The 12,695-nt window shown below is 42.3% G+C and overlaps 1 protein-coding gene across 3 annotated transcripts in view; it reads left to right on the top strand.

Moving 5' to 3' along the window:
- Positions 1-6,414: 6,414 nt before the first annotated feature.
- The window catches only part of SEC24C (SEC24 homolog C, COPII coat complex component), a 61,546-nt gene continuing 55,265 nt past the window's right edge, over positions 6,415-12,695 (top strand). For 2 of the 3 annotated variants that reach the window (XM_060769179.2, XM_060769181.2), the window contains exon 1: positions 6,416-6,521. The gene's annotated coding sequence lies outside the window, so the exon portion shown is untranslated. Of the gene's footprint in view, positions 6,522-12,695 lie in introns of all 3 variants that reach the window. The other variant, XM_060769178.2, reaches the window with a different exon arrangement.

Genomic DNA, 12,695 nt, shown 5'->3' on the forward strand with positions numbered 1-12,695 from the left:
ATAGATGAAAGCACAATAACTGCAGGGAAAACTCTAGCCTTATGAAGCTAAGTACTGTTTATCTGCTGAGGTGAAATAGAGTACAACAAGCTGAGATTGCCAATGCCCAGGCATGCCAATCAAGAGGACTGGCTCTTGCACTGCCTCAATAGTAAAGGAAGATCATGAGTAAGAGTGAGTAACCATTTGCAGATGGCTCAACTGAACAAGTTGCTTGTGAGTCAGCAAGAGAAAAAGGGTGAATGATGTACCTGGATGTTTAAGAAGTACATTCAGGTCCAGGCATTTTCTTTCTGGCTATACATGGCTTTACAGATCAAAGCCAGCACTTTGAATTGTGCACAGAATCACACGAGTAGCCAGTGGAGCTATTGCAACAAGGAGGTTTTGTGCCAGTTAACAATCTGGCTGCAGAACTCTGGACCAGCTAAAATTTCTGAACACTCTTCAAAGTAGAACATGTTACAGTAAATCATTGACAAAACTTAGAAAATGTACCAGAATCCCTTTAGTATGCCCTGCTAGTGGCTACAATTTATCTAGGGTTAAGTGGTGATGGTAAAAGAGAGCAGATTAAATTTGCCAGCTCTGAGCAGCCAACCTCTCTAGTACCATACTTCATCCAAAGCAGATGTACTCCAGCAATGCCTCCAACACTTGTATATTTATGCTAGTATATTGCCATAACAGGATTCTGGCTAATAGGAGCAACAGCCATGGGCACAATGGTTTATTACCTTGGGATATAGCATATATATCTCTCTATATATGATGATGATGATGATAGATAGATAGATAGATAGATAGCATACACACACATATACACACACACATACATATATATATATATATATACACACGCTTCAGTCAAACCAGATGTTCCACTAGTGAAGTAATTCGCTACCAGCCCCATGGCACACAGTTGGGGTGGGAGAGACAATTATCCTCACCCCTCCCCGATTCTGATGACAGTTTTCCATCTGACAGCAATTTCTATCTTTTAAACCAAATCCTCCCATTAGTTTTGAAATGTGTGTAATCCTTATAATCTCACATAAAGCCAGATTGGTTATAGATACGTCTAGGAGTGAGAATATTACACTGTAGCTAAAATCATTCCACTGGTTGCCGTTTAGTTTCCAGGTAAAGTCCTACATGGTTTGGCTACCTACAGGATCACCTCCTCCCGTCTATAATCCGCCCTTTTCACTTAGGTCCTCTGGGGAATGTTTACTCCATCCGCAACAGTCACCCAGAGGGCCTTTTCATCAGATGCCTTGAGACTGTGGATTGATCTGCCAAAAGAGCTCCGGCAGCTAAGCGAACTGTCAGAATTGAAGACACAATTAAAGACCTATATTTTCCAGCAGACCTACCAAGCCAATTTAAATCTATGAATTTTAAATTTACATTTTGTTAGTATTGGTATTTTTATCATTGTTATTATTAAAATACAGAGATTAATTGATCTTCCATTCAGCACTTGTGGACTCTTTGCAGAATGACAGCTGCAGATATAAAATACATTCCTCAGGCTGTGGAATCCCTCACCAGGATTAGTACTGTATTCATTGCAACCACCCTGTAAATAAAAGTTGGTGTATATGGTAGTAAAGCCAGAGTGCAACCTCACCAAATAAAACACTTGTTAAAAGCAGTTCTTGGAAGCTTAGCATTAAATATGCTTCCTCTTATATTTGCTGATTCGAGAAAATGCAGATGATAGTATAATGGCTTCCTCTGTTGGTAGAAAATATGCACAACAGTTTTAACTTGTCCTTTTCTCACAGACCCCAAATATAGTAGCATGGTAGGAATGAGGCACAGAGCCAAGGGCTCTTGGATATTCTCAGCACCATGTGCAAGTCAGTAAAAGAGCTTAAGTTTTCTGAACAAAGTAAAATGGAAAATGCAAGGAGGGTTACAGGAACTAAATCTGTAGGGGTTGTTTAATATTCCCAGCTGCTTTTCAGGAATAATGTTTTTTACAATCTAGATTTTTAACATTCTTGCTCTCTATAGTATTTCCAAGAGCTGGATGGGCTACTATCTGCCCAAGTTCACATGCCTCAAACTGGTCTCTAACCAGTCAAGAACTGCCAAACTAGTTTTGCAGCCAACATATCTTACATTTCCAATTTGCAAATAATGATTATGTAAGTCTGGTGTTTAGCTAACTCATGTAAAACCGTCAGAATGATAGACAGAAGACAAAAATAAACTATGATTTATAACTAGGTAAAGGTAAAGGTAGTCCCCTGACATTAAGTCCAGTCATGTCTGACTCTGGGGTGTGGTGCTCATCTCCATTTCTAAGCCGAAGAGCCAGCGTTCTCCGTAGACACCTCCAAGGTCATGTGGCCGGCATGACTGTATGGAGCGCTGTTACCTATTGATCTACTCACATTTGCATGTTTTCAAACTGCTAGGTTGGCAGAAGCTAGGGCTGACAGCGGAAGCTCACGCCGCTCCCCGGAATCGAACCTGCGACCTTTAGATCAACAAGCTCAGCAGCTCAGTGCTTTAACCCACTGCGCCACCAGGGGCTCCGATTTATAACTAAATTGTATCATTTTATTGATTCTGGGGAGGCTGTCATTAGGATTTATATCTTTTAATATATATTATTAATGTATTATTTTTGCAGTACTGTAATAATATTGCATATGTAAGGATGCTTCAGAAAATGAATGAATTAATCATTTTGATTGTGCCCACTATGCAAGCTTCCAAAACACATGATAATATAGAAATAATGCCTCAATTAATAGAAAAGCTAATATTGGAAGGAAGGAACAAGTAGTTGTGCAAGTGATTTTGTTTTCCTAGTCTTGCAAAGAAGCTGGTGGTATCTACAGAGAATATACCATTTTCAATGCCTGTTTTGGGATTAGTTACATGCATTGCGACTGTACACCGCCACATAATCCAGTTCAAATCAAATAATCCGGATTCAGAAACTGAATTATATGGCAGTATAGATGGGGCCAGTTTGGGAAAATTCTGTGTTGAGTGGTGAGTCTCATGACACAATACCCTGCTGTGTGTGTGCCTTCAAAATTATCGTTTTATGGCGAAGCTCGGGATTTTCTTAGATAAGGAACCCTTCCACACAGCTATTTAAAATCTGGCAGTGTAGACTCAGATATTCCAGTTCAAAGCAGATATTGTGGATTCAGAAACTGGATTATATTGCAGTGTAGATACAGCACATGTTTGCGTGCCAACGGCAGTGTGTTCGCGCAAGCTTACCAAGAAATGACCAAAATTTTGGAAATGTATGTTATGCAGCTGGGAGTGCTCCTGGATCCGTCCCTCCAAATGTCAGCACAGGTAGATGCGATGGTCAGGAGTTCTTACTATCAGCTTCAGCTGATACACTAGTTATGCCCCTTCCTAGATTTGGAGGGGCTGAAGATAGTAGTGCATGCACTGGTAACCTCAAGGTTGGACTTCTACCAAGTTCAGAAACACCAGCTGATTCCGAATACAGCAGCCAGATTGGTTACAGGAACATCCAGGGGGTAGCATATTACACCTATACTTCGCTGGCTGCCAGTGAGTTTCTGGGCAAAGTATAAGGTGTTGGTTTTGACCTTTGGCCCTACATGGTTTGGGTCCAGGGCACCTAAAGGATTGACTTCTCCCATACAATCCATTCCACACACTTGGATCTTCTGGGAGATGTCTACTCTAACCAGCCAGAACCTGACTGGCAACCACCCCCTAGAAGACCTTTTCATCAGCTGCCCCATGACTGTGGAACGACCTGCCGGAAGAACTCCGACCGCTAAAGGAGCTGTCAGAATTTTAAAACCATGTAAAGATCAATCTCTTCTGGCAGGCCTACTCAGTCTTTAAATACGAATTTTAAATGTATGTATTTTGTTTAATCTGTCTTGTGTATTTGAGTATATATTTTATAAAAATACATTTTGGTGTGTAACGTTTATAGAGGTATGTTTTAATATGTATATTTATGGTGTTTTGCTGTGCTTATGTGTTTTAATTATTCTGTAACCGGCCTTGAGCCATGAGGAGAGACAGGTAAAAAATAAAATTATTATTATTATTACTATGTCTTGATATTCTGGGTTATATAGCTATATGGAAGGGCCTTTCTAAACTGCCATATAAAATCCAGATTATCTGCTTTAAACAGGACTATACAGCAGCGTAGACTCATGTAATCCAGTTTAAAGGAGATCATGTGGATTATCTGTTTTGATAATCTGGATTATACGGTAGTGTAAAAGGGGCCCTGGGTATCTCCCACCCAAGTATGAGCCATGGCTGGCCCTGCATAGCTTCCCAGGTCAGGCAGGGCCTACTGCCTCATCACACTTGAGCATTTATCCACTTCAATCCACTTTAAATGATGTGACTGTTTTCTGCAGAATTCTGGGGCTTGTAGTTTCATCCACTGTTCATCTTTTTTGGGCTCCTCTCAATTACACTTTCTCTATTCCTACCTCATCCAGGGTTTTATCATTTTACCTCGTCCATTTGGCCTGCCCATCATGTTCAATTTTATATTATGTCAATTTGCTTTCTTTTATTTCCTATTTTATTCTGATGTAATTTTTGTTGTCTGCATTTAGTATTTTATTTTGCTGTATTGTACCTTTGGGCTTCTCCTCATATTAGCCGCCCCGAGTCCCCTTTGGGGAGATGGTGGCGGTGTATAAAGTTGATGATGATTATTATTTAAGGCTTGGGTTGTTGTGAGTTTTCTGGGTTATATGGCAGGTAAGAAATAAAATAATTATTATTATTACTACCTGCCTTGATATTCTGGGTTACATGGCCCTAAGGCCCCTTCTACATTGCCATATAAAATTCAGATTATCTGCTTTGAACATGATTATGTGGCAGTGTTGACTCATACAGGGTGAGGCAGCATAATTTATTTTAAAATGCGCACCATTCAGTCGGTTGAAGACGTAGCAGAGCGCTAGTGGTCTTGTTTGAGAGGCGGGAGTATAAAGTTTTGTCCTGACACAGTTCAGTCGCCATCATGCGTTGGAACAGTGAGGAGCGTGCTTTTGCTGTTGAAGCCTACTTTTCGAGTGGATTTGGAGTGGCCGGCCCGCTCTCCAGATTTGGCCCCTTGTGATTTTTTTTCTATGGGGTTTTTTGAAATCCCGTGTTTATGTGAACCGTCCAAGAACCCTACAAGATTTGAAGACCAACATCCAGGAAGAAATTTCCAACATAATGCCTGTTATGCTGGCAAGAGTCATGACAAACGCCAGAAATCGGTTTACTCAGTGTATGGAGAATGGAGGGCGTCGCCTACCTAATTTGATCTTCAAAACTACGTAAAACAAAATTTTAGGTAGGCGCCTACATTATGAAAAATAAAATTTCTGATTCATACAATGGGTTTTATTAAGTTTTGAAAAAAGGAAGTTATGCTGCCTGCCCTGTATAATCCAGCTCAAAGCAGATAACGTGGATTATCTGCTTTGATAATATGGATTGTACAGCAGTGTAGAAGGCGACTCAGGCATGCCCCCTGGAAAACAACACCTAGTATTCCCTGGGAGTCTCCCACCCAAATATGAGCCATGGCTGGCTCTGCCTAGCTTCCCAGGTCAGGTTGGGCCTACTGCCTCATCACACTTGAGCATTTATCCACTGGAGCCCCCAGTGGCGCAGTGGGTTAAACTCCTGTGCCGGCAGGACTGAAGACCGACAGGTCGCAGGTTCAAATCCGGGGAGAGGCGGATGAGCTCCCTCTATCAGCTCCAGCTCCTCATATGGGGACATGAGAGAAGCCTCCCACAAGGATGATAAAAACATCAAAACATTTGGGCATCCCCTGGGCAACATCCTTGCAGACGGCCAATTCTCTCACACCAGAAGCGACTTGCAGTTTCTCAAGTCGCTCCTGACACGACAAAAAAAAAAAGATTTATCCACTTCAATCCACTTTAAATGATGTGACTATCTTCTGCAGAATTCTGGGACTTGTAGTTTAGAGCTTGGGTTGTTGTAAGTTTATTAGGCTGTCTGGCTATGTTCCAGAAGCATTCTCTCCTAATGTTTTCCATAATTCTGCAGGAGCATTTAAAGTGGATTCAAGTGGATGAATGCTCAAGTGTGATGAGGCCAGTCGTGCCTCAGAAGAAACTTGAGGCCTCAGAAGAAACTTGAGCCAACACTCCGAGAATCCCCCACCTAGCACAGCCAGCCTAGTCGCTGACGAATTCTTGGGATTGGTGAAGTAAGGCAGACATTCCCAAGAGTTCTGGCTATGGCTACAAACGAACTGCAAGCAGTCACCTGAGGGCCAACTGCGCTTGCGCAACATCCGGGTCTTGCTCCCGCTGAGCCTCGCGACAGCTGGGCGCGTGAACTGAGGACGTGGCAGCCCGAGGAAGAGCCAGCCGAGCAGGAAGGAAGGCGAGAGTGGGAGGGAGGACCCACTTCCGGCGCGGGAGGCTGGCGCTGCGGGTCTCGGAACCGGAAGTCGGCACAGGAGGCCTCTCGACACCAGGGAAGGGAGCCGGCCTGGGGTGAGTGCGGGGTCTGGTTTGGCCGTCGTCGCGGTCCCGGTAGGCCTCTCCTTGGCGGAAGGAGGTCACTGAGGAGCCGGGCCTGCCTGGGTTGGGCGAGCAGGCGAGGGCGGCCTTCTTTCTCGCCGCCCAGGTGTCCTGGTTCATGGCGACCAGGAGGCGCCCCTCAGCCCCGCTCCTGGCCTTGCCTTCCCCGGCCCCATACGAGGGCGCCTCTTGGGGGCCTCTTGCCAGGTCCCGCGGCCGGGAAGAGCGGGCCTTTGGAGCTGGTTTCCGCGCTCAGCCGGCCAAAGGGCAGCGCTGCTTCTGGGCCGCACTCCGCCGTGAGGGGAGCTTTCAGAGGAAAGGCCGCGAGTATAGAACAGATAGAATCCCAGGGCCGGGAGGGATCCCAAGGAGCCCCCTCTGCCATAAGGGGCACACAATCAAAACCCTCCCGGCAGATAGCTACCCAGCTTCTGCTTAAAAACCTCCAGAGAAGCAGACTGTATCCTCCTCCCAGGCAGCATCTTCCACTGTCAGACAGCTCCTACCCACAGGAGATGCTTCCCAGTTCTTAAGCCAGGCATGAGCAAACTTCGGCCCTCCAAGTGCTTTGGACTACAACTCCCACAATTCCTAAAGTACAAAACACTTGGAGGGCTGAAGTTTGCCTAATAATAATATTATAATAATAAACTTTATTTTTACCCCGCCACCATCTCCCCCAAAGGGGATTCGGAGCGGTTTACATGAGACCAAGCCTGATGATACATTACAGCAAAATAAAATACCGATCAACAAGAAATAACATCATAATGGAATACAAAATATTCAAGTAAATAAGCAATGTAAAATAACATAACGAAAAATCAAACATAGTGGGCGGGCCAAATAATAATAATAATAATAATAAGCTTTATACCCCACTCCATCTCCCCCAGGGGGACTCGGTGCGGCTTACATGAGGCCAAGGCCATCAGTGCAGTACATACATTGGAATACAAAAACATAATACAGAATATTAATATATAAAATGCAATGAACTATAATAAACGACACAGACAATATAAAACATGCATTTAAAAACAGAGAATTTCACTGGGCAGGGCCACATTCAGGCAAAAAAAATTAAAAACTGGGAGATCGGACAATATAAATCATCAAGATGAGGATCCGAGAATGAGGGAGGATTCAATTGCACGAACCATAAATAAAGTGCTTCTAAGGACATTTAGTGCAAAGTCTGGTCAGGGAGTTCTTACATTCAATCACTGAAGGCACATTGGCACAGGTTTTCAGGTTCCTCCTGAAGATTGCTTTGCTTGACATAAAATGATAAAACTCTGGATGGGATAGCAGTGAAGAGGTATATTTATGAAGGAAAAGCTCGTATGGGACAGAACAGTGGAGTTAGGCCTTCAGTAAGGTGGGGGAAAGAGCAAAATAAGGACGACACTATAAGTGAAACACCAGGAATGAAATATAAGTGAAACACCAGGAATGAAAGCACATCGGAAAAGCCACGTTTTTAGATCTTTCTTAAAAGCTGCTAGGGTGGTGGCTTGCTAATCTCACCAGGTAGCGAATTCCACAGCCAGGGGGCCACAGGGGAGAAGGCCCTTGCCCTCGTTTCCACAAGTCATGCTGTGATTTTATTGTTTATTTATCCCCCCCCCACCACCACCTTTCTCCCAATCGAGGGGTGAAAGGAGGGCCTCCCCTGGTTTAGATGGTTCCCTAAAGTTCAGAATCAAACTTTGCTCTGTGGGGCATGCTAATATGTGGATGCTTGTTTTTTGGTTCTGGTTAGATACATATTATTATTTTATTTATGTCCTGCTTTTTCTTTCCATACGGAGACTCTAAGCAGCTCACAACTAAAAGCCTTGCAGTACAACTTAAAATACAGAAATATACAAGTATTAAGCATCATTAAAAGCATTTTTAACTTTATTGAATGTTGAAACTGTGTCATGTTATCCATTTATTATATCATCACCAATTTTATAATTTCTTATTAGATATGTTTGTGGTGTGATTGTTATGCTTATTGTTATGCTTTGTAATGTTTTTCATTACATGTTGTTTGCTGCTTTGAGTCTCGATTGGGAGAAAAGTGGGGGGGGGGGGATAAATAAATAATAAAATCACAGCAGCCCCTGATCTTAAAAACCTTCTTTAAAAGCCTTCTTGAATAAAAAGGTTTTAGCTTGCCACCTCAAGGACAGCAGGGAGGGGGCCATTCTGGCTTCCATGGGAAGAAGCGAGTTCTAAAATTGTGGGGCAGCCACGGAGAAGGCCCATTTTCTTGTTCCCACCAACTGAGTTTGAGATGGAGGTGGGACTGAGAAAAGGGCTTCCCCTAAAAATCTCAGAGCCCAGGCAGGTTCGGACAAGGGCATGTGGTTGGCCAAAAGCCTGGATCTGAACATAAAGCTTGATGGGGCAACATGTAGTTACGTGTCTGCAGGGGGATAGGTGGCATATTTTGACTGCATTTATCAAAAGCATTCCAATAACTTGTCCTTTAGGATTATTAATAACATTTTCTTTCAATTTAGAGGCCTCAGAAGAACATAGGCAGATAACAGAATAAAGATTAATAGTTTCTCTCTGTAGCCTTCTTGTCCTGTGTGGATTGGATACATGATACCTCAGGCATCTCCACAAGGGCTGTGGATAACATAGATGTTGTTGATTTTCATCTTCTACGATTCTGCATGATTAATGTTGTGAACTAGACTGATGGGAATTGCAGTCTGACAGTATCTGGTAGGCCACACATTTCCCATTGCCTATGTAAAGCAAACAAATTTCTGTTTTGTCTTATTTCCACCTACATATCTGCTTGTTACTGTTATGTTTTTGTTTGAGCAGGAATTGATCTTCAGACTTGAGCTACTTCTTGAGATCTACTCATTGTAATCCCATTATTCAGGGACTTTGGGCATGGAAGTAGGGTTTGTTGTTGTTCCTAGCTTTGTAAGGCTGTTTTGTTTTCCTGTTCTCTTACACGACTAGTTCACATATTGTTGGTTATCCAGATTTTCCTGGGAAATATATGGTTCCTTTCTTATCCTAGATAATGAGGAGGAGCTCTTTGGTATGAACTGGCTTTCTGAAAATGTAGTCTACTCTTGTGGCATTCTGTTCAACTGCATCACGATGGGTGCACCAGCAGATCTTGATTCAACTGCATCCTTTCAAGCAAGAGTGGAACTGTTCTGGAGGTGCACATTAGACTGTCGCCTGAGAGCAGCCTGAACTCATCTCTTCAGTAAAGCCACATTCCTTGGTGTCATTTAGACACAATACCCTTTGTAACAAAATACATGCTTTGATTACCTTGTATGTGCATTTCAGCAGAAAGGCTGTCTCTAGTCTTGAGCAGCTTTTGCCAGGAACTCAGGATTATACTGCAGCACTGGGAATCTCTGTTCCAATCAATAATACAGGTTTCAACTTAAATTATTTTCCTACCACTAGGAAAAGATGTGGAAACAGGAAAGTCTCCTACTTAAAAGGTCCCTGGTTGCAGAGTGGTCTATGTGCTTGAAATGTACCCACATCCACTTTCCTCTTGTTTTCATGATAGTCATCACAGAATCACACAGTTGGAAGAAACCCCAAGGACCATTGAGTCCAACCTGCCAGTCAGGAAATACAATTAAAGCACTCCTGACTGATGGCCATCCAGCCTCAGATTAAAAATCTCCAAAGAAGGAGACTCCACCACACTCTAAGGAAGCATATTCCACTGCCAAACACCTCTTACCATCAGGAGGTTCTTTCCAATATTTTCCTGCATCCATTGCTCCATGTCTTGGTTTCTAGAGCATCAGAAAACAAGCTTGCCCTCTCATCAACGTGACTTTGATTTCAAATATTTGAACATAGCAACCATGCCCCCTCTGTTCAAATGCGTACACACAATCCATATCCTTTCCTTCCCCCGCAAACAGGTGGTATTAGCCCTCCCCTTCATCATGTAAAGGTTGTAGGCAGATTCTTTTTGAACTTTTGTTGGCAGATGACAAATGTTTTTGATTTCAATTGAGTGTGCTTTATGAATCCATCTTCATTTTTTAGACTCAAGATACAAAGAGAAGTTTCTGAAACTGAAAAGAAAACCATCAAAAAACCCCAGCATTTATAAAACTTAAAAGGCTGGCTGATTTCCCTTTTTATGAAAGACAGATGATGCAAATTTGCTAACAGAATCAAGTAAATATCTGAAACAGCCATTGGTGGTATTCAGAAACCACTTACTGTTGCTAAATATTTTATGATGCCAACATTTAATTAACACAATCCCATTTGGGGTCACAACCCACAGTTTTAGAAGCTGGGATAGACAGTGCTACTGTAAGGTAGATTGGGAATTGGTCATTTGGCTGAACTCAAAGGGTGCCTACCAGTTGGTTCATCCTGAAGAGAAGAAGTGACCCATGGGGTGCTACAGTGATTAATCTGCAATTTCGAAGATGGAATGGAGGACGTTTGTTACATGAAGGGATCACTAATACCCCAGAGGACAGGATAAGAATCCAAAATGACTAGCAGTTTAGAGTGCTTGGCCAAAGCTCACAAAACGAATTTCAACAGGTACTACACTTACGCAGAAGAAATGAGAAACAGAAATATCGAGTGAGTGACACTTGTCTTGAAAACAGTTATGGAATCTACAGAATTTATCACTTTTTTGCAGCAAAGATGGGGACAAACTTCAGTTATTAGATATATGATTTAGAGGCGGTGTTAAATGTAGAAGTGTCAATAAATAGTGTTACCTTAAGAGACTAGGAAAATAAGATGAATCTGAGGCTTGAAGATTAGTCTTAGGTGTTGTGTATTGGTAATTTGTTTATTACTGCAGGTTTGTTTTATGTTAGGGTGATTATGTTAGATATAGTTATGTTAGTTCAGACCTGCACAACTTGTGGGCTCTAGGCGTTTTGAACTTCAGCTCCCAGAATTCCTGGGCATTGGACAAGCTGGCTAGGGCTTCTGGGAGTCGGAGGCCCAAATATCTGGAGGATTGCAGGTTGGGCAGGTCTATGTTAGTTGTTGTAGTTCAGTTTTTTATATTATAAAAAACCTTTTTTTGGTATTGTTTCTGTTTTTAAAAATGTTTATTTCTGAATAAGAAACAATATTAATGGAAATGGTATGTGTAAAAGCGATTTCAGTATCTTAATAGACAGCAGGCTGTACAGCATGAGTTGATAGTGTGATGCAGCAGCTAAAAAACTCAGAGTAATTCTACTGGAGTATAGTGTCTAGAAACTCTAGATCAAGGGAAATCATAGTCCTGCTTTGGTCATATTCTGCCTTGGTCACATCTCACCTGGAATACCGTGTCCCTTTTTGGGCATCACAGTTCAGAAAAGAAACTGACAAACTGAAATATGTCAAGAGAATTTTCAAGGGTCTGGAAGCCAAACCCTATGAGGAACAACTTTGGAAAATGGGTATTTTAGCTTGCAGAAAAGAAGGTTAAGAAGAGACATTATAACCATGTTTACCCTATACAGGCAAATAGGTTCTATAGACTTGTTCTTAAGTTGAATTTGTTTGTAAGTCAGAACAGTTACATTTTAAGCTGTAAATTCATCCTTATATATAAGCTTTGGATAGCACAGGGAAGGGTTAACACCCTGTGATGCTTGTTTTGCTGTCTGTGCCCTTGTTTAGAAGATTTAACCTCATCCCTGTAATAATTGGATTTGAAAATGTTTTAGAAAAAAAAGATTGGTGATAAAGCTTCAGTGGAGACATCTTTTCCCCCATTCTAACTCTTCCAAGAGTGATTTTTCTCTTTCTAGGGGCAGATTTCTCTCACTTCTTGTTGCCTCACTCCTGTTCTTAACTATGAATTGTAACTCTACTCTTAGAGCAATAGAATAATAGAGTTGGAAGAGACCACATGGGTCATCTCATCCAACCCCCTGCCATGCAGGAAAAGCACAGTCAAAGTACCACTGACAGATGACCATCCATCTTCTCTGCCATGGTGTTGCTTCTGGCATTTTTCAATGCCTGGGCTGAAAAATGGTGGCACCAGCAGCTGCCCCCCTGACGTGGCATGGATGGTGTGGAATGACCCTTGACTTATTCATGGCTCATCACAAAATTTTGGCCCCAAAATCTGAATTACACACGAGGTCGATTTTCCCATGGATATATATGGTA

This window comes from Anolis sagrei, chromosome 3, assembly GCF_037176765.1.
Source record: "Anolis sagrei isolate rAnoSag1 chromosome 3, rAnoSag1.mat, whole genome shotgun sequence".
In the NCBI taxonomy this organism is placed as follows: domain Eukaryota; kingdom Metazoa; phylum Chordata; class Lepidosauria; order Squamata; family Dactyloidae; genus Anolis; species Anolis sagrei.